Raw genomic sequence first — 24,106 nt, 5'->3', positions numbered from 1 at the left:
CCCTGATCTGTTCTCCTTTCTGTCAATCCCCCCCAATACTTTACTTAATCTTCTCTCCTTTTATTTCACTGTCAGATTAGATAGATTCTTATATGAACCTGATTGTGTATATTATTCATTCTTTAAGCCAATACTGATAAAAGCAAGGTTCAAGTGATACCCAGACTCTCATCTTCCCTCCATTCTAAGATCTTTTGCACCTCTTCATATGAAATAATTTATCCCCATTCAACCTCTCCCTTCCTCCTATATCCAGTGCACTTCTCTTTCTTGTTCCTTAATTTCTTTTTGTGTCATTCCCTCAAATTCATCTAATAGCTATACTCGCTGTCCATGTATATTTTACTTTTAGCTATGCTATTAGTGACACAATTTTTAAGAATTACAACTATCAGCTTATGGAGGGATATGAACAGTTTAGTTCTATTGAATCTTATATTTTCCCCTCTTTTTGCTTGTTTATGCTTCTCTTAAGTCTTGATATTAGATATTAAATTTGGGGGTTAATTCTGGTCTTCTTCTTATGAAAGCTTGAAATTCTTCTATGTCATTGTGACCACTTTTCCTCTTGATCTATTAAGCTTAATTTTGTCAATGAAGTGATTTTTAGTTGTAGTTATAACTCTTTTGTCTTCCAGATTATCATGTTCCATGACTTCCAGTCTTTTAAGTTCCAGCTGCCAAGTCTTGGTTGTGGCTTTCCAATATTTGAATTTTTTTTCCTGGCCATTTGTAGTATTTTTCCTTGACCTGATAGTTCTATAATTTGGCCATAATTTTCCTTGGAATTTTAATTTGGAGATCTCTTTCCTGAGGTGTTCAGTGGATGCTTTCAATGATTATTTTCCCCTCGTTCCAGGACATCAGAGCAGTTTTCCTTGATAATTTTTTTTGAAAGACATTATCCCAGTCCTCCTTTTGATTATGGCTTTTAGGTGGCCCAATAATTCTGATATTATCTCTTCTGGATTTATTTTCCAGGTCAGACTAATGAGATATTTTACATTTTCTTTCATTTTTCATTGTTTATATCTGTTTTCTAATAGAGTCATTAAGTTTCCACTTCCACAGTTCTAACATTTAAGGTATGGTTTTCTTCAGTTTTGTATTTTTTCCCATTTGGCCAGATTTACTCTGTAAGGTATTGTTTTGTTCAGTGGATTTTTGTTAAATCCATTTGGCCAATTCTACTTTTTAAACAGTTGTTTTATTTTTTTCAAGCTGTTGACTTTTTTTTAAATAGTTCTCTTGCATTACTCTCATTTCTTTTCCCAATTTCACCTCTATTTTCCTTATATGATTTTAAGCTCCTTTTTTTTAGCTCTTCCATGAGTTCTTTCTGGGATTGAGACCATTTCCCATTTTTTCTTTGGAGTTTTGCCCACAGATATTTTGATATCATAGTCCTCTTCTGAGTTTAAATTTTGATCTTCCCTGCCACTATAATAACTTTCTATGTTTTAGTTGGTTTTTGCTCATACATTTTTTATTAAAGCTTTTTATTTTCAAAACATATGGTGGATAATTTTTCAACACTGACCCTTGCAAAACCCTCCTGTTCCAATTTTCCCTTCTTTCCACCCAACTTCTCCCCCAGATGGCAAGTAATCCAATATTTGTTATACATGTTAAAATATTTGTTAAATCCAATATATATAAACATATTTATGTAATTATCTTGCTGCACAAGAAAAATCCAATCAAAAAGGAAAAAAAATGAGTAAGAAAACAAAATGCAAGGGGCAGCGAGGTGGCACAGTGGATAGAGCAGCAGCCCTGAATTCAGGAGGACCTGAGTTCAATTCTGGTCTCAGATACTTAACACTTCCTAGTTGTGTGACCCTGAGTAAGTCATATAACCCCAATTGCCTTGGCAAAAAAAAAAAAAGAAAGAAAAAGAAAAAGAAAAGAAAATGCAAGTCAACAACAACAAAAAGAGTGAAAATGCTATGTTGTGATCCACACTCAATTCCCACAGTCCTCTCCCTGGGTATAGATGACTCTCTTCATCACAAAATTATTGGAACTGGCCTTAATCATCTTATTGTTGGAAAGAGTCATATCCATCAGAATTGATCATCATATAATATTGCTGTTGCTGTGAATAAGGATTTCCTGGTTCTGCTCATTTCACTTAGTATCTATTCATATAAATCTCCCCAGACCTAAAAATCAGGATATCCTGCTGGTCATTTCTTATAGAACAGTAATATTCCATAACATTCATATACCACAATTTATTCAGCCATTCCCCAATTGATGGGCATCCACTCAGTTTCCAGTTTCTTGTCACTATGAAAAAGGCTGCCAAAAGCATTTTTGCACATGGGGGTCCCTTTGCTCCTTTAAGATCTTTGGGATACAAGCCCAGGAGAAACATTGCTGGGACAAAGGGTATGCACAGTTTGATAACTTTTTGAGCATAGTTCCAAATCACTCTCTAGAATGGTTGGATCCACTCCCAATTCCACCAACAATGTATCACTGTCCCAGTTTTCCCACAAACCTCCAACATTCATCATTATCTTCTCCTGTCATCTTAGCCAATCTGACAGGTATGTAGTGTTATCTAAGAGTTGTCTTAATTTGCATTTTTCTGATCAATAGTGATTTAGATTTTCTCATCTTTTTTTGATTCTTCCTTTTCTTTTAAATTTGAACTATGCTCCCAGAGTGTAAGGAGCACTACCTCAGGCTTCTTGTGCCAGGGGCTACAGGCCCTGGCTATTTTTCTGGTGCTACATTCATGTTGCCCTGAGACCCATGGAAGACCCTCATGTCTGGCACTTTGTTGAGAGGGTGTGATGCGATGGTTGATGTTGCTGGAGGCCATAGGGATCTGGCAATTTATCTGTTGCATATCTGGGCTCCAAGTGGTGACATCTGCTATCTGCTGAAGCCAGGAGGATGTTTCTACATTTCCCCAGGACTATACTGAAGTACATGGCAATCCTACTACTGGCAGCTACCTGTCTCCCCAGGGCTACAGGCATGAAGCTGAAGCATGAGGCAAGAGTTCAGTGTTGGTGGCTGCCATTTTGCTTAGGTTCCCCTAGTATTTGTCTGTTTGCCAGGAGCTACACTGATGCATGGAATATGGCCACTGGAGGTTGCCTCTTTGCCTGGGACTATGCTGAAGCACATGACAGTTGTCAGATCTGGAGTCTGCCCATTTCCCTGGCTATGCTAAGGCATGTGGGGTCCTCATGTTGACATTTGTGAGTTCCACTCCATTGGGTCTAGGGATCTATCACTAGGTTGCTGAGGTGGGAATTTTGGCACTGGCATGCTTCCTGTCGTGGACTGCATTTCCCCTTTCTTACTGATTTTCCTCATTTCTTGCTCTCAAAGATTGTTTCTTTTACCCCATCTTTTTGCTGGTTCTGTTGTTCCAGAATTTGTTTAAGGGTGCTATTTTTATGGTTGTTTGGAGGTGAATATGGGAGAGTTATGGCAATTAACTTTTTAATCCACTATCTTGGTCCTGGAAAGTCAAAAGGCAACAACATTCAAATGGATTATGTGGTAAGCACCACAGGAGCCTTCCCTTGGTGATAGTCTCTGTAGGGCACCATTGGTGCCAAGAAAGCCATCAGAGTGTCTGATTGGCTTTGACTTTATGTTCTTTTCCAGGTGTCAGAGTAGAATTAGGGGTTATCTCTTCTCTAGTCCTTACTGCTCTGTCTACCCCTGACCAAGATTATTTATGACATCTGTACCTTGGATGACCCACTGACTCTGAGGGACAACAACCCAAGGTAAAACTCTCTTGAGACTCTTCCTGTAGTCACAACCCAATTTCCTTCAGACCCAGGATAGGAGGCTTATATTTCTTTATAGGGCTGAAAGATTAAAGAAGACTGGTGGTCAGAATGCAGATAACATATTCCAGCCCAACAGCGGGGTCACATTTCCTCCATCTGCCTAAGGGCTCGAAGAGGGTGGTCCTATTCTCTCTCTTCACTCATGGAGCCACTAACGGTGCTTTCTTAGCTAAGCTGAAGAAAGGAAAGGAGAGCTGAAATTCACAGTACAAAAAGCTATTATTTCTGATTATTTTGGTCACAGAAGATGTTATTAAGATTTTTTTGCCTTTTATTTGTTGTTTTTCCTGCAATGTGGCGTCATTATATTGAAAATTGTTTCACCAGGATGTGAAAACTTATAATGGGAACAATGAAACACATGTGAAAGAATAGCTTTGCCATTAGGTATCATTTGAGATCATCCTGCTGCATGATAGCTAGAATTACCCTCCAACACACAGAATGTTTTTTTCCTTTGTCATATCCTGTGTTTATGCAAAACCACAAAAAAGAAATGTTTGGGATTAAGGAAAAAAAAAAACCAAAATACAAACCCCAGCATCACTTCCTAAATTCCCAGAGTCTGCAAGGATAATAAAAAGAGCTCAGATACAAAGTTAGGCCAGAGTAATTTTTAATCTTCCCACAGGGTAAGGGCTGAGCCTAAAGTCCATGGACATTATCCCCTCTTGCATCTCTCTACCTCTCAACAAACTCTCAGCTCCAAACCTTTGGAGCAGGAGTGACAGAAGGAGCAGAGGGCTGGCAAGTGAGAGAAAGTCTCTACAATTCTTTAAGATTTACAAAGTGTTCTACTCACAACAACCCCAGGCGTTGGTTATGTAGTACAAGTATTATTATTCTATTATGGTGAGAAAAGGCAATTAATTGATCAACCAGTCAACAAGCACTTATGAAGGCATTACTATGTGTCAAGCATTGTGCTAAGCACAGGGATATGAAGAAAGAACAAAATACAGCACAAACCTCTGACTGTGTAGGCAAAAGATCTGGATTCAAATCTCAGCTTTGCCACTTCCTATATATATAAAACCTTGAGAAAATTGATCAAACACTTTTGGCTGCAGTTTCTTCATCTATAAACAAGTTGAGTTCAATGACTCTCTTCCAGTTCTATGGAACACAACCATGATCCTTCTATATTTGTTTGGTAGATCAAGCAACTAATTCAGTATATAAAGCACTTCCTTTTCAGGTCACAGGAAGACACCACACAGTCAAAGAAAATGTTGGATTGGAAAATGCACTACAATTGGAAAGAGAAGACAAGTTCAATCATAGTTTTGCTACTTACTATCTAGATGACTCATCAAAGTAATTAACCTTTCTGTGCCTCAGTTTCCTTACCTGTAAAATGATAGAATTAAATTAGATACTTGCCATGATCCTTTCTACCTTTAAATCCTATGAATATATTCATTCAATCTATCTCCCAGGCCCTTGCAAAGTTGTGGTCATAGTTTTCAATGTCCAAAACAAGAGAAAAGTATAGAGAGATAGGATGAAATAACACCATGGATGACCTTGAATATCTGGCTAAAAAGTTTGGATTTTATCCTGTGGGGACCCATAGGAGAATGGGACTTTTAAAATATTTCTCTTTAGTATTAGAATTTTATAATTTAGAAATTAGAATGCCTGTAGACAGAATATACTAGAGAAAAGGGAAGTTGGCAGCACTTAGGAGACTAGTTATACAGTTGTTAAAACAGTCCAGCCAATAGATAATAATCATCATCAAAATGGAACCATTTGAACTAATGCAAGAAATGTTGTGGAAGAAGAATCAGAGAATTTGAGAGATGGGAGGGATATCCATTCTACCCATACCCTCTGAAAGAATGCTTTCTATAATTTGCCCTAAAGCATTGCTTGAAGAGCTCCAGTGAAGGGGAAACAACTATTTCCCAAGGCATTCCATTCTACTTTGAGACAACTTGAATTGTTAGAAAATTTACTTACCATGAGTCGATATTTGTTTCTTTGCAACTTATATCCATACATTACATATTTATTTAATTTTAATTAATTTTATTCACTCCTTGCTTCTAGTTCTATATGTTAGGGTCAAAAAATAAGTCAGTTCACTCTTTGCAGATGATATGATAGTATACTTAGAGAACCCCAGAGATTCTAATACAAAGTTATTAGAAATAATTCACAACTTTAGCAAAGTTGCTGGATACAAAACAAATCCACATAAATCCTCAGCATTTTTATGCATCACCAACAAAATGCAACAGCAAGAAATGCAAAGAGAAATTCCATTCAAAACAAATGTTAAGAGTATAAAATATTTGGGAATCCTTCTACCAAAGAAAAGTCAGGAATTATATGAGCAAAATTATAAAACACTTGCCACAAAAATAAAGTCAGATTTAAATAATTGGAAAGACATTCAGTGCTCATGGATAGGCCGAGCGAATATAATAAAGATGACAATACTCTCCAAACTAATCTATTTATTCAGTGCTATACCAATCAGACTCCCAAGAAACTACTTTAATGACCTAGAAAAAATAACAACAAAATTCATATGGAAGAATAAAAGGTCAAGAATTTCAAGGGAATTAATGAAAAAAAAGTCAGATGAAGGTGGTCTAGCTATACCTGATCTAAAGCTATATTATAAAGCAGCAGTCACGAAAACCATTTGGTACTGGCTAAGAAATAGACCAGTCGATCAGTGGAACAGATTAGGTACAAAGGACAAAAAAGGGTACAAATATAGCAATCTAATCTTTGACAAACCCAAAAATACCAACATTTGGGATAAAAATTCATTATTTGAAAAAAAATTTGGGAAAACTAGAAATTAGTATGGCAGAAATTAGATATGGATCCACACTTAACACCATATACCAAGATAAGATCAAAATGGGTCCATGATTTAGGCATAAAGAATGAGACCATAAATAGATTAGAGGAACAGAGGATAGTCTACCTCTCAGACCTGTGGAGGAGGAAGGAATTTATGGCCAGAGGAGAACTAGAGATCATTATTGATCATAAAATAGAAGATTTTGATTACATCAAACTAAAAAGTTTCTGTACAAACAAAACTAATGCAAACAAGATTAGAAGGGAAGTAACAAATTGGGAAAATATTTTTACAGTTAAAGATTCTGATAAAGGCCTCATTTCCAAAATATATAGAGATCTGACCCTAATTTATAAGAAATCAAACCATTCTCCAATTGATAAATGGTCAAAGGATATGAATTCTCAGATGATGAAATTGAAACTATATCCACTCATATGAAAGAGTGTTCCAAATCACTACTGACCAGAGAAATGCAAATTAAGACAACTCTGAGATACCACTACACACCTGTCAGATTGGCTAAGATGACAGGAACAAATAATGATGAATGTTGGAGGGGATGTGGGAAAACTGGGATACTGATTCATTGTTGGTGGAGTTGTGAAAGAATCCAGCCATTTTGGAGAGCAATTTGGAACTATGCCCAAAAAGTTATCAAAATGTGCATACCCTTTGACCCAACAGTGCTACTACTAGGCTTATATCCCAAAGAAATACTAAAGAGAGGAAAGGGACCTGTATTGCCAAAATGTTTGTGGCAGAACTTTTCGTAGTGGCTAGAAACTGGAAAATGGATGTCCAGGGGAGAATGGTTGAGTAAATTATGGCATATGAAGGTTATGGAATATTATTGCTCTGTAAGAAATGACCAGCAGGAGGAATACAGAGAGGCTTGGAGAGGCTTAAATCAACTGTTGTTGAGTGAAATGAGCAGAACCAGAAGATCACTGTACACTTCAACAACAATACTGTATGAAGACATATTCTGATGGAAGTGGATATCTTCAACATAAAGAAGATCCAACTCACTTCCAGTTGATCAATGATGGACAGAAATAACTACACCCAGAGAAGGAACACTGAGAATTGAATGTAAACTGTTAGCACTACTGTCTTTCTACCCAGGTTACTTATACCTTTGGAATCCAATTCTTAACGTGCAACAAGAAAATTGGATTTACACATATATATTGTATCTAGGTTATACTGTAACACATTTAATATGTATGGGATTGCCTGTCATCTAGGGGAGGGAGTAGAGGGAAGGAGGGGAAAATTTGGAAAAATGAATACAAGGGATAATGTAAAAAAAAATTACTCATGCATATGTACTGTCAAAAAATTTTATTAATTTTATAATTACAAAATTAATAAAAAATAAAAAATAAGTCAGTTACTTTTTTCTATATAACAACTTTTCAAATAATTGAAAACAACTACTATGTCTTGTCCTCCTCCCAACTCTGTGTCTTCTCCTCTTCAGGAAAATCATTTTGCATTGATCTTCATATGGCAAGAACTTGAGATCATCCTGATTGCCCAGATTACTGATTTCCTTTTGAAGGAATTTGGAGTTAAGGAATGATGAAAAGCAAGAAAAGTCAAAGATCATTCTGAAAACAAATGAAGGGGGCTTGGGTTTAAGTTTTCACTTATTGAACCTGTTTTCCAGTAAGACAAAACTGATTCCTCTTGAAGCAGACACTTTGTGCCTCTCCCCATCAGAAGAGAGCCCTTCTTCCAGCTCCTTCTCATTTTTATCACTCCTATCTTCTCTTCTGTTTTCCAAGCCCATCTCTTCCCAAGGGAGGCAGTAATGGATAGAGAGCTGGCCTTGGAGCCTAGAAGTCTAAGTTAGAAGTCCTTCTTCTGATGCGTACCAGCCATGTCACTCAGAGCGAATCATTAAATTTCATTGTCCCAGGCAGCGGTCTAAAGCTCTAGATCATATCTGTACCTCTGGAAGAAAACTTTCACACTTGGAGTTACCCATATCAAAAAACTCACAGGTGGAAACCCCACCCCCAAAAAGTCCTTCTATGGCATTATAGGAGCCGTAGGGGAAGAAGATTATTAAGGCTTTCCATGGAGATACACAAGTCCTGGGCTCCTATAGCTGAGCAGCTGGTGCTTCAGCAAGAGGACACAGTGTAGGACTTTGGGCTACAAATGACCTCACTGTGAACAGCCCTTTATTTAGACACACTTGGGAGAGGGAGAAGGCAAGGCCAGGAAGCTGAGTAGAAGGAATAAATCGGATGTGGGCAAACAGGGAAAACCCACATTTGAGTGAAAAAAGGGGAATCTGGCACTTTTGGAAGTTGGCTCATGATACAATGAGCCATGTTCTCTAAAAGTCAGTCTTTGACCTTGCACCTGCACATGCCCATGTAAGAAAGTAGTTGTTGGCAGAGCCTCAATGTGAATGCAGCTAGAGCATGAGCTGCCTCATTTTTGTACACAAAAATCAAGTCTTGTAAATCTGTGCTGCTCTGATCCTCCCCACTCCCAGTGCACACCCACACCCACAGCATCCACGTGAGCAAAAGGAGTGCTTAGAGACTGAACATTCCTCACACCTGCTCTGGGAGAAAGAATTCAGAGTCATAATCCTACAGAAAAATGGTTACAGTCTCATCAGTCGCCCCAGGGTTTTGATTATTCAAATGAGTTCCTGCAGTCTTGGCTGAGGTCTAGAGTGCTACATGGATAACCTTCTGAGGGCAGAATGCAGACTATAGCCATGCCTTGGGTGGCTAGAGCAAGATAGATTGTCTGGGTCCTGTTGGACGTGTGCCACCGGCCAACTTTGAGAGCTCCTAATGAGGAAAGACACTAGCTGCCCTTGGAGGATGCAACGATATAGAAAGACAAGTATGTTACAGCTGCTGTAATTAACAGAAGGGTCAGTTTCAGTCACAGGTCGGCCTGTACTCTTGTTATTGAAGAAGACTGGACACAGCTTCATTACTGTACCTGACTCATAGTAGGCATTTAATAAATACTGACTGATTGATTAATTCCGTTCTTAATAGGTTTCTTCCTTTTCTTTTCCAGGCTGCCCCCAGGATTCCCTGGCCGTCCCTGTCTGCCTTCTCTCCACGTCTCACGTCAGTGATTCCCCCTTCTGAGCCCTGATGCCTTTCCGGAAGACATTTCTCTCTGCTTCATCAGTCGGTCAGTCAATCAGCAATCATTCTACTCAGGCATGGTGCTAAGCATTGGAAACACAAATTCTTAAAGAAAGACAGTCCTTGACATCTGGAAGTTTAACTTCTAACAGCAGAAAACAATATATAAAAAGAAGATGAAAAGGAGAAGATATCCAATAAGGGGCAAATTAAAAAAACTGGGGTGCAACCTGGCAAGGAAGGAGATATGATTATCTGGAGCACCCTCTTTAAATAAGGAGCCATCTAATCAGAGGGAAAAGTTACAGGGGCTGAGACAGGCATCTGCTGGGGCCAACTCATAAAGGTACCTATAAGCTGATTGTTCAATTTCCAAATTACATTAAATTGAATGAATTAATCATTATTTATTAATTTTTCAGGCATATCCAATTCTTTCTGATCCTCTACTTGGGATTTTCTTGACAAAAGATATTGAAGTAATTTGCCTTTTCCTTCTCTAGTTCATTTTACAGATGAGGAAACTGAGGCAGAGTTAAATGAATAAGTGGCTCAAGGTCACCCAGAGAGCAAATATCTGAGGCCAGATTTGAACTTTGGAAGATGAGGCTTCCTAGCTCCAGGCCTGCCTCTCTATCTACTGTGCTACCTAGCTGCCCTATTTATTATACCAATAAATAATTAAATTAGATTGTGAGGGTTTACATCTTGGAAATTGGCAAATGCTATAAATGAGTTTTGATTTATAACTTTGTTAATTGTCTAGATTTAAGAAAATGTTGGGAGTGATACTGATAATATAATTTAAACTAAAAAGTTTTTCCTAAATATGTATGTGTTGTTTTGTTTGTTTTCTCAGAGCCAAGTTAAATATTTATCAGCAAGATGCTTTCTAGAAGGAGGATACTTTCAATGTGTGAATTCCAGAGCTGGAGTAAGCTGCCAGGATGAAGAATTTTCTGAGGAATGGGGGAAGAAGTCCAGAATATCATTTAGAAAGAAGTTAAAATACAGGAACCTAGATAGTCAAGTGCCCTACAGGTTCTCACTTTCCTCCAAAACATTTTTGCTGTTTCTCTGTTTTTCCCAAAAAAACTTTAAATACTATATCCTATTATATAGACCTAATTGCCCTTTGCATCCAACACAAAATGCATCTCACACTAAACACTCCTAATGTATTCCTCTCTCCTTTCTTCCCCAAACAACTCAGCTAGCCTCCTCAACACTTCTTCCCCAATGCTTCTTAGACACTCCCTTCTGATTAAAAGAGAGTCAACATATTTTTTCCCAACCCAAACCCACAAACATCATATTGTTCTTAGTTATTCACACATCCAACACAATCAGGATGTGTACTCCTGATGTGCCATCCCTATGCATACTACATACCTTTAATACCTCCCTAGAACACTTACATCTCACAAATTTCCAGCACTCTCCAAAAACAAATACAACCTACCAGAAACATGCACAGACCTTCTTTTGATTATATTTTTAGAATAATGGAAATGCATTACTTGATTGGAGACATTCGGAAAGAAGAGTTTGAAAAGAGAATAAGTATGCAAGTGCTCGTAGGGGCTATTTTGGAGGAGACAGCACTCATTTCCAGTGCCATAGATATAGAATTAGAAAAGACTTTAGAGATTATATCATCCAATCCCCTCATTTTACAGATGAGGAAATTGAATCACAGGAAGATTACTATAACTTGCCCAAATGCAGACAGTGACAAGGACATGATTTGAACTCTGTCTTCTTGCTCCAAATCTAGCATTATTTTCATTGTGCCATGATATTTGCCTGTATAGGCTTTAATTTGTTTATTAATGAGGTCATTTATTCATTCAATAATTTAGCATTTATAATTAAGGAACTACTATGTTCAAAGCATGGTAAACTAATACATGTGCTTTATAAAGAGCATTTATATGTAAATTAGGGTATAATTAATTATGTGTCACCAAAATACAGCTAGGTGATGCAGTGGATAGAGTATTGGATCTGGGATCAGGAAAATTACTTTTCTTGAGTTAAAATCCATCCTCAGACATTTTCTGACTAACTTTAGACAAGTCACTAAACACTGTTTGCCTCAGTTTCCTCATGTGTAAATTAAGGTAAGGAAGGAAATGGCAAACTCCTCCAGTATCTCTGCCAAGAAAATTCAAAAAAGGGCTCACAATAAGTTGGACATGATTGAAAAAGGACTAAAAATCCTTATCAAATCCTTCTCTTTCAATTCTTAGGGCTTACGTGTACCCTGATGCTAGCTCCCTATCATATAACCTTCCATCCAGTAGCTTAGCTCCTCCCACCCTCCCCTATACTGAATTCCAAGCTCTATCATAATTATTTTTGGGGAAAAAAACCACTTTTTTGTCAGACTTTGGATATAAATTTTAATTGAGGAATTTGCATTTCTAAATTGAGGAGGGGCTCATTTGAGATACCAGCTTCAGTCTCCAGTTTCCCATCCAACTCAGTTTCATTTCTAGGTTGGGGGGGGGGGGTCAGCCTCCCTGAAGCTCCTTCAATCAATAAGTGGAATCCATACCCACAGCATCTCGAGATACCTGGTCCAAAGTGAATGATGTGGAGAGAGAAGTAACAAGATTGTGAACAGATGTGAATCCAGACACCACTTCTCCTAGTTTCCAGGGAACTCTGCACCTGGACTGCAGAAGTTACAGGAAGAGGGCATGCCTTCTCCAGGTGGCCTGGACCAAAAAGGGAAATGGGAAGGTTTTAAAGAAACTTTACTTGGTGACAGCTATATAGAGGGCATGGAGGCCTATGGCCCCCCCTTCATTACCCCTCCCAAGCAGCTGCTTCTTGGCAAGGTGGGGGAGGGAGGTAGAGAGGGAGGATAGTCACAATGGACTATTTGAACAGTCTGGGAGGGAGTGGGAGCTGGGGAAAAAAAAGGGGAGGGGCTAAGTGGATTACACATTCCCCCTGCTGGGGGATCAGTCAATTCTCTCTAACTATATTAAAGATGCACTAATTGTGCTGATTAAAAACAGACCATCTTTTTTTGTATGCTCAATAGAGAGGGGGGGTAGGGGTACATGATGTTGAAAGACATTGCACCTCCCCTGACCCCACATACAAGTCCTGGGGATCCCAGCCAGACTCAGCTTCTTCTATCTAGAAAAACCCCTTCTCTCAAAATCTCCCTTCTCTAACTCTTACCTTAATTATTCCAGTCCCCTCCCCTGAAGCCAAATTTTAATCCAGAAAATCCTGAATATTGTGAAGAGAATCAGGGCAAACTGAAGACGGTCCTCACATGGAGCCAACTCTGCTGAATATTGGTACCCACGCAAGGGAATCAATTCTAACTGCACACCTTTCCCAGACCATGGATACTAACAGATGCTTCCTACTAAACTGAAACTTCCTCTCTGTATTCAGGCTCAGAGATGAAGTGTCTTGATAGCTTTCAAGACTTTTTTTAGATATGTTGTAAGCAAAAGAAAACCAGTGAATTGTCTCCTGCTTGGAATGTATGAAGCAAGAATAATGGATGATATAAATGAGAAAGAATTCCTCAACTCTTATTCTCCTTAGGTGACCACTACCTTGTTAAAATTATTTTTGGTCTGGAAAGCATAGACCAAATAATGAGTAGAAGAAAATTAAAGTTTGAAATAAGTGAACACATGAGAAAAAAAAAAAAACTACTTGTGCCCTCAATGATTATGTTAGCAGTCTAGATAAAGGCTATTCCAGAATAATGAAAAAGATGGTGAATATCATTGATGAGCCTCTGACATCTTCAAAAAAAATATGGAAATTATAGTAGTATTACAGAACTGGAGAAAGGCAAAAGTTTTGATTTTCAAGAAATAGAAATCTATAAACAAATAAATTTGATTCTTATTTCCTGGCAAAATTCTCAAGCATTTTATTAAAGAAATAGCTTACAAACATTTATAAAGGATGCAGTGATCACTTAGAGCCAATATAGGTTCATTAAGAGCAAATCATGTCAGACTCCAATTTTCTTTCTTAAGAGGCTATTACATCAGGGGAATGATGGATATATATATAGTACACCTGGAGTTCAGCAGAGAAATGAAAATAAAATACTTTTTAAAAAAATTAAATCCCTCATTTTGTTCCTGTAGACAAAATAAGAAATGTCAGCTTGATATTCTAATAAGGTGAATATAGAACTTGGTGAATGACTATAATAAAAGTATAATGAGAGCTTTCTAAGTAGAAAGTCCCAGGTATCTACCCTTGGTCCTTTGCTACTCAACATTTTTATCATGGATTTCTGTGGATGGAGGTATAGAGAGCATGCTTATCAGATTTGCCACTGACATAAGTTTACGAAGGATGGCAAATGCTGGATAATGGGGCTGGGATCCAAAAAGCTCTCCACAGGCTAGGACAGTAAGCAGATTATGATTACATGGCATTTAATAGGGATAAAGGCAAAGTCTTATGCTTGGGTTCCAATAAACACCTGTGCAAGTACAGGTCAGGGATGCAAGACTAGACAATATTTCAAAAGAGTTTTGTACTTTTAGTGGAAAGTAAGATCATATGAATTGACAATGAGAGAAATAAAAAAATGAATTTGACATTCAGTCACATTAGCTGAAATATCTTGCCCAGAGTAAAGGAGATAATAGTCTCACCATACACTGATCAAACTGTGTTCCTATCATTATTATCAGAATAGTGTGCCATACTTTATAATGAACAAATTAGAGTTTGTCATTATCAAGAGCAAGAAGAGGGGGACCAGAACTGAGCTTATGCAACATAAAAGTTTGCTAATAAACTTAGGAATGTTTAACATAAAGAAAAGAAGATTCAAAAGGCACATCTTTGTTTCTCTCAAGGATTTGAAGGATTGACATGTGGAAGAGGGATTGAACTTATTTTGTCTGTTATTTAAATATAGAATTTGAAGCAATAGCTGAAAGGTTCAACAAGAAAGATTTAGGTTCAATTTAAGAAAAAAAATTCCTAATAATTGGAGTTTTCTAAAAACAGAATGTGGTAAATTGGAAGATAGAATGAGTTCCACATCACTGGCAGAAATCAAGGGGAGTCTGGTTAACCACTGGTTCAGAAGTGTCATAGTGGGAACTCAGTTCTAACATGGAGACTTTGACACTTTGTGAGATGGTTACTATAATTCTGGTTTTAGATCACACGAAACTCTAGCAGTAACAGTTAATGGTGATTATTTGGTTAATGTTAAGTAGAAAAGACTGTTTTGGAACACTTCACTAGACCAATTCCAAATTTATGAAAGTTAGAGGTGGGAGAAGGAGACAATGTTTTGAGAAATGATTTGATGCTCATTTGGCTCAGGGAAGGAACAAATCATTCTGTGGATTTAAGGAAATTCAAGGCATCCCAAAGGGAATAGGGATGGAATAGATGAGAAGTAATGGTAACTTGCAAAGATGATTTAGGAAATATGACTCTCACTCTGACTGCAGAGTAGAATTCTTTTAGACACACGTCTGATTACTTGAACCTTATTCTCTGTGTGAGAGTACTTTCTCTTGTAAATAAATAAATTTATTTACAAACTAAACTCATCTTTAGAATTGGAAAGAACTTTAAAGACTATTTAGTTTAACTCTTTCATATGAGGAATCAGGTGACAAGATGTGCAGTGGATAAAGTATTGGCCTTGGAGACAGGAAGATGAGTTCAAATCTTGACCCAGAGAATGAACAGCTAGCTGTGTGACTCTGGGCAAGTCACTTAACCTTTCAGTCTCAATTTCCTCAATCTATAAAAGTGGGATGACAATAGCACCTACTGCAAAGGTTAGTGTAAGAATCAAATAAAATTATATGGTTCCTACAGTTTGCTAACTTTACAAGCAATAAGTAGATATTAGCTATTATTATTGATCAAGATTACTGACCTGTTTAGTGGCAGAGTACTGTTGAGTACTGCTACTACTCAAATCTCACTTCCAGTTGTTTTGAATAGAAGATACCTTGCTTTTTAAATTTATTTCAGTTTTTAAAATTGTTTTACTATTTCTTATTGTCTCATGACTCAACTGATTTCCGTTTCATTGAATGTCATTTTATTTTTTTTTAATTTTATTTTTTATTATAGCTTTTTATATACAAAACATATGCATGGGTAATTTTTCAACACTGACCCTTGCAAAATCTTCTTTTCTAACTTTTTCCCTCCTTCCCCCAACTCCCTCTCCTAGATGGCAGGTAGTCCCATACATGTTAAATATGCTAAAGTATATGGTAAATAAAATATATGTATACATATTTGTACAGTTATCTTTTTGCACAGGAAAGATCGGATTTAGAAAGGAGGTAAAAATAGCCTGAGAAGAAAAAAACATAAATGTATGCAAACATTAACATAAAGAGTAGAAATGTTATGTTGTGATCCATACTCATTCCCCAATGTTCTTTCTTTGGGTGTAGCTGGTTCTGTTCAATACAGATCAATTGGAACTGATTTGGATCCTCTCGTTGCTGAAGAGAGTTATGTCCATCAGAATTGATCATCATGTAATATTGTTGTTGAAGTGTATAAAGATTTCCTGGTTCTGCTCACTTCATTCAGCATGAGTTCATGTAAGTCTCTCCAGGCCTCTCTGAAATCATTCTTCTGGTCATTTCTTATAAAACAATAATATTCCATAACATTCATATAACACAATTTATTCAGCCATTCTCCGATTGGTGGATATCCCTTCAATTTACAGTTTCTTGCCACTACAAAAAGGGCTGCCACAAACATTTTTGCACATATGGGTCCCTTTCCCTTCTTTAAGATCTCTTTGGGATATAAGCCCAGTAGTAATACTGCTGGATCAAAAAGTATGTACAGTTTGATAACTTTTTGAGTATAGTTCCAAATTGCTCTCCAGAATGGTTGGATCCATTCACAACTCCACCAACAATGCACCAGTGTCCTAGTTTTCCCAATGACATTGAATGTCATTTTCAAAGATTCTATTACTTGAGTAAGATTTTGCATCTCTTGTTCTAAGTGATTTATTCTTCCAATCTTTTCCTCTAAAAACTTAAATTTTCTTTACCATTTTTTTCCTGAAAGTCCCAAAAAAACTGATCAATTCTGCTCCCACTCATTCCACCCTCTCCAGGTCAGTCCAGTGCTATATAAATATAAGTTTTTATTATTTCTCCCTCTCTTTTATACCTTATTTAATATTTATGGTCAATAGTTCATTAAATACACTTATCACCATGGTCCTTTTTCTTTATGGATTCCTATATGATCTTAACATACATTTGGGGAAATTTTCAATTCAGGAAAGGAAACAAGAGTGGAAAAAATATTTATTAAACACCTATTATGTATCAGAGACTGTGCAAACTGCTTCACAAATATTATCTTCTTTGATCCTCACAACAACGCAGGAATTAGGTGCTGTTATTATTACAATTTTATAGTTGAGGACAGTTTAAGGGACTTTTCCAGGGTCACACAATTAGTAAGTATCTGAGGACATATTTGAGCTCAGACTTTCTTGACTCCAGACTTAGCAATTTATCCATTATGCAACCTAAGTGCTTATGTAATTATTATTATTAAAGTAATCTATTAAGCAGCCATTATAGGCAATATATTGTAATGGAGATGCAGAAATGAAAAAAATATTGTAGATACTATCCTTGTTTTAGGAGAAATTTCAGACCTATACTTTTGCTTTAGCAAGTCAAAATCTCTCTAATTGCCAAACAATAGTCACAGGTAGAATTCAAATTCTTTATACCTCAGATAATTACAACTATGAAGAAGGGGTCTGTTAAAGAAAATTGTCTATAAATGCCCACTTATTAATTTCTCATATCTTCATCAAGACCACCTTCAACATACATATGAACAATTCACCAAAAAAAATTTTACAGAGATGAGAATATATGTACTTAGGTCACAAGTACATTGTGACCTTGTTCATTTGGAAAATTGAGTAATGGTACAATTTATGACATTTCTGTCCTTTTTAAAAACTTCTTGTTCCTCTAAGATATCTTCAAAATTGGTCCATAAATGGCTTTAAAATTATATTGCTTGCAGTATAAATTTTTTTCCTTTTGAATTTCATCATATCTTCTCACTCTTTCAACTTCAATTTGTAAAATGCCTTTACCATTTCCCTGAATGTTGTTATTATTTGTCCTTTGTTCTCAAAGAGCACCATGACATCAAGAAGGTGATGCCATGACATGCAAGTGAACTGGATTTAAGTGAGGGAGGGTGTGCAAGGTCACCTGCCTCACTTTCCTCTCTAGAGCCATCTGGATCCAGTGACAAGATATAGATCAAGACCACTGACAATGGCCCTGGATGAAATGGGAGACCATGGCCTTTTTAAGTTAAGGTCTCCAACAGGTCTCAGTTTAACTAAAGCCACATTCATTCAGTGATTAAAGCTGTGTAGCTAACTATTTGTATGACCTTAGCCAAATTCTTTAATTATCATGGGCCTCAATTCCCTCATTTGTAAAAATGAGAGAACTGAACTCAGTGATTACTAACCTCCCTTACACATCTCCACCAATGATCCCATGATCTTGTCAAAACATTCTAAAATACCACTTCAATCATGGTAGTCCCCTGTTCAAAGACCTTCGATATTTTCCTTGATCTTGTGGATTGGTAATGAATGACATTCTCTCTTATGACTTCACATAGACCTCTGTATGGCCCTCTCTAGTAGATCTGATTCATAATTTGGTGACCACTGATAGGTATCGACACATAACATGTCATTAGAAACCAAGGAATTCTGTGAGAAAAACAAGTGCAGTTTAGAGGCCAAAGCGGATAACAAGTGCCTATAATTCCATAGAGATACTTAGGTACAATAAGAAGCCGCCTAGGGGCTGGTTTGGGTCATTTGGGATAGATAAGTGGAACACTGAATAGAATGTAGTTCTTAAGGTCTGGATAACCTGAATCCTCTAAAGCTGAGTTTCCTTATTTATAAAATGAGAGTAATGAGCTTTTAGAGTTGTTGTGAGGATCAGATAGAATCATAATTGTAAAACACTTTGGGTGTTGGTAAAGGTTTTAACAACTGGTTTTCTGGGAGAAAATATGTGTATGACTTTAAGTTTAATCTGAATTATTAATATTTTCTCCATCATTTCTTTTTTCTTTGCTGAGGCAATTGGGATTAAATGATTTGTCCAGAGTCACACAGCTAGGAAGCATTAAGTGTCTGTAGCCAAATTTGTACTCAGGTCCTCCTGACTTCAGGGCTGGTTCTCTATCCACTGACCCTCTCCATCACTTTTTAAAGTCTAGAAAATCAACAATAAACCCAACCCTGATTTTAATGTTTGTTAGTTTCTGAGGTATAGATGCTCAGTGAAAATTTTACAATCAATTCTGGAGAGCAAATTGGCTCTGACTCTGGTATTCTCCAGCTTCACAAATCTTAAATGCTATATAAATGGTGATTTGTTATTATTGGGACCATAGTAAAGAGATAGTGATTTTGGTCTGGTTCTGGTTACATGTTAAAACAAGGGACAGAATCATGTATTTGGGGAATAGATTCAGCATGAGAACTGGTTTCAGATGTTAATTATGAAAGTGTGTTCCATGGAAAATGGAAACTATCTTATATATTGGGGCTCAGCGTAGGGAAAAATGTTACACTGGAAAGAAAAATTTTGTATCTTAGCACTTATACATTCTACTTCTGCTACCTTTGCTGCTCTTTGTAACATTTAAATATTCATTTTGGCCAATGAGCAAGTTCCTCCTAAAAATCTTACTTTGTAATTGGCCATTGTTCTGTCTCAAAGAGTGCATTAAACTGTTGAGTTAGTGTTGCCCTAAAACCAAGGTGGTATGACTTCTATCAACAAATGTATGAAGCAACATTTGACAATGATACTTCTTACAAGTATCATCACCTCCTCTAAGTAATCTAAGAAGTTGTTTTCACCAATAGTGTCAAATACAAATAGAATCAGGGACCACTGTATGGTATGGGTTTTGTTGTTGTTGTTGTTGTTGTTGTTTTGCTTTACTTTGTTTTTGTTTTTGTTTTTTTGTGTGGTTTTTTTTAGTGCAGTGATTCTTCAACTTTATTCTTTTGATTTCTTAAAGTCCTCATATAGGAGATATATATTTGTATACACATGTATATAATATATGACAATAATAACCCAAAACATTCAAAAGTTTAAGAAGCATTCATCCCTCAACAACCAATGGTTTATTATTACTCCCCATTTTTCTTTCTTTCTTCCTTTTTTTTCTTTTTTCTTCCTTCCTCCTTCTCTCCTTCCCTCCCCTCCCTTCATTGCTTCCTTTTTTCCTTTTTTCTTCCTCCCTCCTTTCCTCCCTCCCTCCCTCTCTCTCTCTTTCTTTTTTTCTTCCCATCTTTCCTTCCCTCCTACTACCTTCCTTCTTTCTTTCAATTAAATGATGGGATTGCCCTGATTTAGAAGATCATAGAATTAGAATTGTAAAGCACCTCAAAGGTCATTTGAGTCAGCTACCTCATCTAACAGAAGACGAAACTTGTCCAGAGAAGGCAGCTGCCCAGAGTCCCCTAGCCAAAAAAATGGATAATGTATGACCTGAATCCAGGTCTTCCAGCTCCAAATCTAGCTTTCTTTTATCTGTACCACTCTTATTTTTCAGCTGAAAAAAAAACTGAGAGATTAAAGTTAACTTGATCACATGATTATTTATAAACAATAGAAAATAAATAATAAAGAAAAGCCTAAAGATTAGATGATTTTCTTTCGTATGATATCTAAACCATGGGCTACAGACTAACCCACCCCCCATTTTGGTTTAGGAAGAAAATGCTGGATTAGTCATGGTGACAGAGTACAGGACACCATGACACATGCTGTCTTAGTCTGTGCATTCTTATCTTTGTGCTTTCACAAATCTTTCCCATTGAGTTAAGGCCTTTTCCTAGGTCTTTATTATTGGTGGATACCATTCAGACTATCCCACTGTTATACCTAGCTCTTAGGATATGGCCAGATTTCTTTTTAATGTTTTTTATGTCATTTAATTAAAAATTAAATCGGTGAATATTTATGTACCCACTTTGGAAGTGAGTGTTCTTTCACTAGTCTACTCCCATCCCAACACACACACAAAGATGCACATACATACAATTTTCTTTTTTTTAAATGTATTTATTTTGTGATGCTTTTTAAATTTCAAACTGTCTCCCTCTCTTTCCACCCTACACTAGAGAAAACAACTATTATATACACATATATATGCTATATATATAAAGATATATGTAAAACCATATTATATATGCTTCTATTTATAAGTTTTTTTCTTGGAGGTAGATAGCATCATCCTTCATGTGCCCTTCCTACTTGATTATTTATAATCCTTAGAATAACCTAGTCATTCCCAGTTGGATTTTTTTTTGTTTTAAATTTATTTTGTATTTTGTCTTAGTTACATGTAAAAACAATTTTAAACATTCATTTTTAAAACTTTGAGTTCCAAATTCTTTCCCTTCTTCTCTCTCCCAACTCCATTGAGAATACAAGCAATTCAATATAAGTTTTACATGTGTCTTCATGCAAAACATTTCCATAATAAATAGTCATGTGAAAGAAAATATCAACCAAAAAAATCTGAAGAAAAATAAGAAAAAAATTTAAAAGATTTCTTCAATCTACATTCAGACACTTTGGTTCTTTCTCTGGGTATGGATAGCATTTTTCAGCATAAGCCCTTCAAAGTTGTCTTGGAACACTGTATTGCTGAGAACAGTTAAGTCTTTCATAGCTGAGCATCTTACAATATTTCTGTTATTTTGTACACAATACATTTCACTTTACATCAGCTCATGGAAGTCTCTCCAGGTTTTTCTTCTTTTTTTATTTTAACACACATTTCTTTATGGATCATGTTGGGAGAGAAAAGTCAGAACAAAAGGGAAAAACCATGGGAGAGAGAAAAAAACAAAAAAAAGAAGAGAACATAGCATGTGTTGATTTACATTCAGTCTCCTTAGTTCTATTTCTGGATGCAGATGGCATTTTCTGTCCAAAGTCTATTGGGATTGCTTTGAATTACTGAACCAATGAGAAGAACCAAGTCTTTCATAGTTGATCATTGCACATTCTTGCTGTCATTGTGTATAATATATTCCTGGTTCTGCTTGTTTTGCTCAGCATTAGTTCATGTAAATCTTTCCAGGCCTTTCTAAAATCAGTTTGTTTATCATTTTCCATAGGATAATAATATTCCATTACCTTCATATACCACAACTTAGTCAAACATTGCCCAATTGATGGGTATCCACTCGTTTTCCAATTATCTACTACCACACACAATAAGAGTTGCTATAAACATTTTTGAGCATATAGGTCCTATTCCCTCCTTTATGAATTCCTTGGGATACAGACCTAATAATGACACTGCTTTCCAGTTTTTCTGACAGTATCCTGCTCATCATTTCTCACAGTACAATAGTATTCCATCATAATCACATACCACAATTTTCCAGCTATTGCCTACTTGGTGGGCATCCCCTTAATTTCCAATTCTTTGTCATCAGAAATGAGATACTATAAATATTTTTGTATATATAGTTGTTCTTCACATAATATTGCTGTTATTGGATATAATGTTCTCTTGCTTCTGTTCATTTCATTTTCCCTTATTCCATGCAAGTCTTTCCATGTTTTTCTAAGATTAATCTGCTTGGATGATTTTAGAAAGGCCTGGAGAGACTTACATGAGCTGATGCTGAGTAAAATGAGCAGAACCAGAAGATCATTATCTACTTCAACAATAATACTATATGATGATCAACTCTGCTGGATGTGGCTATCTTCAACAATGAGAGGATCCAAATCAATTCCAATTGTTCAATAATGAAGAGAACCAGCTACACCTAGCGAAAGACTTATGGGAAATGAGTGTGGACCCACAACATAGCATTTCCACTCCTGTTTTTGTCCACTTGCATTTTTTTTTCTTTCTCAGGTTATTTTTACCTTATTTCTAAATCCAATTTTTCTTGTGCAGCAAGATAACTATATACATTTGTAAACATATGTTGTATTTAACATATACTTTAACATATTTAACATGTGTTGGTCTACCTGCCACCTAGGGGAGGGGATGGGGAAAGTTGCAAAGGAAGGTCTTGCAAGGGTCAATGCTGAAAAATTACCCATGCATATATCTTGTAAATAAAAAGCTATAATAAAAATAAGATTAATCTGCTCATGATTTCTTATAGTACAATAGTATTCTATCACTATCCTATACCACAATTTATTTAATCATTTCCTCATTGATAGGTATCCCCTCAATTTCCAGTTCTTTGGCACTCAGAAGAAAGTTGCTATAAATATTTTATAATCTTTAAATTCTTTTCCTTTTTCCCTTATTACCTCGGGTACACAAACAGTTTTCACAGATAAGAGGGAGGGAAGAATCATATAGTAGTGTGAAAGCTGAACATGTGATCAGGAGGGCCTGGTTCAAATTTTACCTGTAGTTTTGAGTTTTTTGGGGGCATTCACTGATGAAGGGATTTGCCCAGTGTCACATAGTCAATGTGTCAAAGGGAAGGGGGGAGGGATTTTATTCCATCTTCTTTTCAGAAGCTGTTTCTCTACTTACTAGAACAGTTTGCCTCCCATTTTTTAGCATGATATTTATTTGTACATGTCACTTCTCCCACTAACCAATAAACTTTATGAATGCAGGGACCATGGATTATCCATACTTTATATCTCCCTTAATGTTCTGCAGAAGGGTAGAGGAAAGAGCCTTGGCTTTAGAGTCAAAAAGTTTGGTTCTTCTCTTTACTATCCATATGCTCTTGGGCAAACCATTTAATTTCTCAAACCCTCAGTTTCCTCATATGTAAAATAGGGAAACTGGTCTAGATGGCCTTTAAGATCCCTTTTTAGGGGACAGAAGGTATCTTCAAAAATGCCTTCTATCCCAAGGCTTGGGACTATTTCGGAAGAGTGTTAGACTTGGGTCCCAGGGCTCTGATACCAAAGGAAGAGAACAAGAAGAGTGGAGGGTTAAACAGTGACAAATTCAGAGAGCTCAGTTCCAGAACCTCAGGGTAAAATGGCAAATGACTTCTGCATCTGCCATTGCCAATCCCACTAGGAGATCCCTCAAAAGTCTATAAAGCTAAAGTGGAGGAGACAGGGGGCGGCCCAATTTCTGGGACCATCCTTCTCAGGACTTTCTCTTTCAGCCAGTGTCTGCCTCTTTCACTCTCTGGCACTTCCCCGAATAGGCACAGGACCCTCCCCCAAGGAGATAAACCCCCGAGGCTGAAGCCCACATTAGCATGCAGA

General features: G+C 36.7%; 1 long non-coding RNA gene across 5 annotated transcripts in view; it reads right to left on the bottom strand.

The window, feature by feature from the left end:
* Window positions 1-24,106, bottom strand: part of LOC141555768 (uncharacterized) — a 100,729-nt gene that overhangs the window by 24,602 nt on the left and 52,021 nt on the right. The window contains exon 4 of one of the 5 annotated variants that reach the window (XR_012486334.1): window positions 12,178-12,361. The exons of 3 other annotated variants lie outside the window; for them this stretch is intronic. This is a non-coding gene — a long non-coding RNA (uncharacterized LOC141555768). One more of the 5 variants, XR_012486331.1, reaches the window with a different exon arrangement.

Source organism: Sminthopsis crassicaudata, chromosome 2 (assembly GCF_048593235.1).
Source record: "Sminthopsis crassicaudata isolate SCR6 chromosome 2, ASM4859323v1, whole genome shotgun sequence".
NCBI classification, from domain to species: Eukaryota; Metazoa; Chordata; class Mammalia; order Dasyuromorphia; family Dasyuridae; genus Sminthopsis; species Sminthopsis crassicaudata.
This window is presented reverse-complemented; position numbering and strand designations above follow the sequence as displayed.